Source organism: Nicotiana tabacum, chromosome 22 (assembly GCF_000715075.1).
Source record: "Nicotiana tabacum cultivar K326 chromosome 22, ASM71507v2, whole genome shotgun sequence".
NCBI classification, from domain to species: domain Eukaryota; kingdom Viridiplantae; phylum Streptophyta; class Magnoliopsida; order Solanales; family Solanaceae; genus Nicotiana; species Nicotiana tabacum.
In genome coordinates this window covers 226,438,075-226,444,588 of record NC_134101.1, presented here as the reverse complement: position 1 = coordinate 226,444,588, position 6,514 = coordinate 226,438,075, and positions in this window count along the sequence as shown.

Here is a 6,514-nt window from a genome sequence, read left to right as displayed (position 1 = left end):
CCGCAAAGAGGCTACCGCGGACCGGACAAAATGCATTAGTGTCCGCACTGAGGTGGGGTTTAGACTACCCACTCTCTGCGTCTATGCACCGTGGACCGCACAAAATGCATTGTGGTCTGCATTGAGGCACCGCGGACCACACAAAATCCATTGCGGCTGCAGTCCTCACTTGTCAGCTTTTAGAACATTTACCACTGCAGTCCGCATAGAATAGTATTGCGGACCGCACAGAGGCACCATGGACCGCACAAAATCTACCACAGTCCGCGGTGAGTGCCTAATAGTAACACCAACCTAGCGTTCAATTTTTTCACATTTTTAGTCCAAATTTTCACCTATTAATGATTCCCTAGGTGTTGCCTCAGTGTTTTAACTAATTAGTCCTAATTAAAATATGATTTAACTAAACTATGTTACAGGATTGAAAGAAAAATGAGAAGGAAAGCAAGAAAAAACTAATAAAATTCAAAGAAAATAACAAAATTACACAATTGAGAAAGAATTAAAGTTACCAGAAATGAAATGCACTAATGATTAATGAGCTTTAGTAGTTAATTTCGTGCAATTAGAAGGATGAACAGTACTTTTTAAGCTTCTGAGAGTAAAAGATCGAAAAGTTTAAACTGAGGCCCTCAGGTCTTATTTATAGAAAAAGGTCTTAGGCCCCATCTCACCTACCCACTGCGGACCACACAAAATAGCACCGTGGTCCGCGGTGCTAAAAACCATGAAGCACTAGGAAATTTGCCACTGCGGATAGCAAGAAATCCAGTGCGGCCGCAGTGGTCCATCGCGGACCGCACAAAATGCAATGTGGCCGCAGTGGAGAACTTCAGAGACTCCTCACTTTTGACAAATCACTCTGCGGTCCACATTGATATCTTGCCCCCTCACAAAGGCCTTTGTGTCCGCACAAAATGAAGTGCAGTCCGCATTGCAAACTTCAGAGAGTGATCATTTTTCAACATGGTCCTGCACTGCATCAACACAATCCTATGGCATCTCACAACCAGTCAGTCCAAAAATAAATCCTACACTACAAAGAAAATAAAAAACAAAGAGAAAGACATATGGGTTGCCTCCCAAGAAGCGCCTGATTTAACGTCACGGCACGACGCAGGTTACCATCAAATCACTTTAGATGAAGAAGTGTTACCACGTGGTTGTCATCAATCTTGTCCAGGTAGTGCTTGACCCTGTTCCCATTCACTCTAGAAACCTCACCATTTTTGTTCTTCAAGTCAAGTGCACTAAACGGAGTCACAAATATCACTTCAAAAGGTCCACTCCATTTTGACTTAAGCTTTCCCGGAAATAGATGGAACCGAGAGTTGAACAAGAGAACCAAATCACCCACTTTGAACTCCTTGCCACGAGCATATTTATCATGAAGGTACTTCATCTTGTCCTTGTACAAGGACGAACTAGAGTAGGCATGGAATCGGAATTCATCAAGTTCATTAAGTTGCTCCACACAAAGATTTGCTGCCACATCCCATTCAAGATTCAGCTTCCTCAAACCCCACATGGTTTTGTGCTCTAACTAAACCGGTAGATGGAAAGATTTCCCAAACACAGACCGATATAGAGACATGTAAATCGGAGTCTTGTAAGCAGTCCTATAATCCAATAGAGCATCATCCAACTTGTTTGACCAATCGGTCATATTTGTATTAACCGTCTTTGACAATATACTCTTGATTTCCCTTTTTGAGACTTCAACTTGGCCACTCGCTTGAGGATGATAAGGAGTAGAGACTTTGTGGTTGACACCATACTTTGCAAGAAAAGTGTCAAAAACTCTATTACGAAAATGAGACCCCCCCCATCACTTATGATTGCACGAGGAGTGCCAAACCTTGCAAAAATTCTCTTTTTGAGAAACGTAACAACACTCTGGGCCTCATTGTTGGGTAGAGCCACGGCTTCAACCCACTTTGAAACATAGTCAACTGCCACAAGAATGTATGTATTCCCATACGAGCTAACAAACGGACCCATAAAATCAATGCCCATACATCAAAAATGTCAACTTCAAGAATGGTATTGAGAGGCATCTCATCTTTCTTCGAAATTCTACCCGCTCTTTGACATTTGTCACACCTCTTTACAAGTTCACTTGCATCTTTGTACAAAGTTGGCCAATAAAACCCACAATTAAGAACTTTGGAAGCCATCCTTGTCCTGCCATGATGGCCACCATAGGGAGAGGAATGACAAGCCTCCAAGATACTCAATTGCTCTTCCTCCGGGACACAACTTCGGATCACACCATCCGTGCAAATCTTGAACAAGTATGGGTCATCCCAATAGAAATCCAAACTATCCTGTTTGAGTTTGTTCCTTTGGTTAGAAGAGAGCTCACACGGGATTATACCAGTCACAAAGAAATTAGCAACGTCCGCAAACCATGGCATACCATTCACCGACTCCGAAAGGAGTTGTTTGTCGAGAAATGAATCATTGATCTCTAGGCCATCACGAGGCCTCCCCTCCTCCTCCAAGTGGGACAAGTGGTCCGCCATTTGGTTTTTACTACCCTTCCGGTCCACAATCTCCAAATCAAACTCTTGAAGTAACAAGACCCATCGCATCAGTCTATCTTTGGAATCCTTCTTCATCATCAAGTACTGGAGTGTGGCATGATCGGTATAGACTATGATCTTGGCACCCATAAGATACGACCAAAATTTCTCCATTGTAAACATAATAGCCAAAAGTTCTTTCTCGGTCACCGTATAGTTCACTTGAGCATCATTCATTGTCTTGCTCGCATAGTACACTAGATGAAACATTTTGTTCGCTCTTTGACCCAAAACCACCTCCACCGCAACATCGCTCGCATCACACACGAGCTCAAAGGGGAAACTCCAATTAGGTGCGGTAATAATAGGAGTGGCGGTCAACTTGTGCTTGAGAAGTTTAAAGTCTTGCATACATCTCTCATCGAACACAAACTTGGTATCTTTTTCCAATAACTTGCATAAGGGATTCACTACCTTTGAAAAGTCTTTGATAAATCTCCAGTAGAACCCAGCATGCCCAAGAAAACTTCTAACTCTCTTGACAGAGGTAGGGAGGGAGCCTTGAAATCACATCAATTTTTGCTTTGTCCACCTCTATACCATGATTTGAAATTTTATGCCCAAGAACTATGCCCTCCTCAACCATGAAGTGGCATTTCTCCCAATTAAGAACAAGATTGGTTTCTTCACAACAGGCCAACACTCTATCAAGATTTTTCAAGCATTCCTCAAATGAATCACCCACAACACTAAAGTCGTCCATGAACACCTCCAAAATATCTTCCACCATATCGGTGAAAATGGCCATCATACACCACTGAAATATAGCCGGTGCATTTCACAACCCAAAAGGCATCCTAGAAAAAGCTAAAGTGCCATATGGACAAGTGAATATGGTCTTCTCCTGATCTTCCAGAGCAATCAAAATTTGGTTGTAACCAGAATACCCATCCAAGAAATAGTAGAAGACACACCCAGCAAGTCAATCTAACATCTGATCAAGGAAAGGCAAAGGAAAGTGATCCTTGTGGGTCACTTTATTCAACTTGCAGTAGTCCATGCATACCCTCCAACCGGTGACGATCGTGGTAGGAATCAACTCATTTTGCAAATTTGCAACCATAGTCATGCCACCCTTTTTCGATACACATTGCACCGGTGAATTCCAAGAGCTATTAGAGATGGGGTACATAACCCCGACATCCAACCACTTGATCACCTCCTTTTTCACAACTTCTTGTATTGCCTTGTTCAACCTCCTTTGATGTTCAAAAGAGGGCTTTACATCATCTTGCAGAATAATCTTGTGCATATAGAATGCAGGGCTTATCCCCCGAATATTAGCTAAAGTCCATCCAATTGCCTTCTTCCGCTTTTGGAGCACCGCCAATATGGCATCAACCTGCATGTTAGTAAGACAAGAGGAAAGAATAACTGTCAAAGTAGAATTAGGGCCTAAGAACTTATACTTGAGGTGTGGAGGCAGCGACTTCAACTCCAACACCAGAGGTTCCTCAATTGAAAGTTTTGTTGGTGGAGTCTTCCTATTCTCAAGATCCAAAGATAGTTTCCTAGGCTCATACGAGTAAGAGCCCATCCAATGTAAAGCATTCACACACTCCACTCGGCCTTCATCATCATTTACATCAAGATTCAACAATACGACCTCTAGATCCACATTGATCATTTCACTTGTATCACCAACTATCACTGCCATGACAAGGTCCACAAAAGAGCACACCTCAGAACTGTTGGGTTGCTTCATTGACTTGCACACATGAAAGACCACTTTCTCATCACCCACCCGGAAGGTGAGTTCCCCTACTTCCACATCTACTAAGGCCTACCTAGTAGCAAGTAAAGGTATTCCGAATATAATTGGAACTTCATAAGCTACCTCACAGTACAAGATCATAAAATCAGTTGGAAAGATAAATTTGTCCAACACAAGGACATCATCAATAATACCCAATGGTCTCTTCATAGTTCTATACGCCATTTGCAATCTCATGGAAGTCGGTCTTGGTTGCCCAATACCCAAAGTGTTGAAAACTGAGTAGGGCATCAAGTTGATACTTGCCCCCAAATCACATAGAGCCTTAGCAAAGTCCGCACATCTAATGGTACAAGGAATGGTGAAAGCACTGGGATCTTCTAGCTTCGGGGCCATTGAATGCACTAACTTGGTGGGTCATCTTGATAGTTTCACAATCCATGGATCTTTTCTTTGTCACCAAGTCCTTCATGAATTTAGCGTAGCCCGACATTTGTTCAAGAGCCTCCACCAAAGGCATATTAATGGATAAGCTCTTCATCATATCAATAAACCTTTTAAATTGATTCTCATTTTTCTGCTTCGCGAGCTTTTGAGGATAAGGTGGAGGTGGCCTTGGCAAAGGAGCCTTAGCTTTAGACCCAATCGGCTCCGGCATGTCTATTACGTGTTCCATAGACGGGTTCACATCATTCTAAGTTTCCACCTCTGCATCTTGAATGTCAATCCTCACTTCTTCATTCATATTCTCATCAGTCACATTTTCAACCACCAAAGGAACTTTATTTTCTTGCAACTCAACTTCATCACTCAAAACTTGCTTTTGTTTGGAAGCATTCACATCACTGCCTCGTCCACTTCTTGTAGTTACCGCCGTAACATGATTGTTCCCACCCTTCGGGTTAACTAACATATCACTTGGTAGAGCCCCCTTAGGGAGAGTATTTAAGGACTGTGAGATTTGGCCTAATTAAACCTCCAAATTTCTAATTGAAGTATTGTGGGAAGACAGATGAGCAGCAGAGCCTGCATTCTTTTTCATCATCTGTTCAAACATCATTTCAATTCTCCCTATATCATTGTTGGAAGAACTAGTACCTTGGGATGGAAATGGGGATGGGTTGTTCGGTTGTTGATACATTGGGGGCCTTTGAAAGCCTTGCCCCCGATTTTCTTGATTGTCGTTGTTCCAACCTCCCTGATTATTGTTACCACCCCAGTTGTTGTTGTTGCCATTCCAATTACCCTGATTGTTTTGATTATTGTTCTAATTGCCCCAATTGGAATTTTGGTTGTTGTTCCCCCAATTACCATTTCCTTGTTGTTATTGATTGCCCCAATTGCCTTGGGGTCTCCATTGTTGTTGGTTGGAAAAATTACCACTTTGGCCTTAATAATTGTTCACGGATTGCACCTCTTCATTTTTCCCATCATAACCATTATCTTGGAATCCACCACAATCATTGAATTTTGATTGGCAGCGCCCGTGAAATACCCACGCTTCTCCAGCAATGTAAGCATCACATTGGTAATTAAAAAATTGTCCACCCGAATCCGGGGCGGGACAATAGCACTTGCATAGACTTGGTTTAGAAGCACTCGAGGATCCACTCTTGGAGGTGGTGGGGGAGGGTCTGGAATATTATCATTGGCATGTCGGCCTCTCCTTTGAGCTTGAGGTACTTCAGGAACCTCATCATCAATATTATCATCTACCTCCTCCCCCGGCGGAATATCTCCAAGAGGTGCGTTGTTTGCTGCCATTTAGTACCTCAAGTTGTGACACACACAAATTAGTAACATAGAAGGAAAGAAGAACAACACACAAAACTATTTAGATAGATAGCCAAAATCGTTAGCTTCCCAGCAATAGCGCCAAAATGTGATCGAGGCCAACCCTGCACTACTACAAAGTAGCAAGAGTGGTCGAAGCAGCTTTTACCCGAGAAAGGTCGATCGATTTCCACAGGGAGCTAGAAATGGTAATTGAGTTTCTATCTAAATTAGATATGCGTAATTGTTCCTAATTGCACTTCTAAACATAGTTGGTTTTGATATTACTTCTAAATTTATACTAATAGGATGCTAAATTAGGCTAAGGGTAAGATATTTGAAGGTTTTCCTAATAGTTAAAAGGCACTAGGGAAGCGACTTTCTCCTAGGTGGATACTTGACGGGTTCTCGAGTCTAAGGCTAGGTTGTCATATTTGGGAAT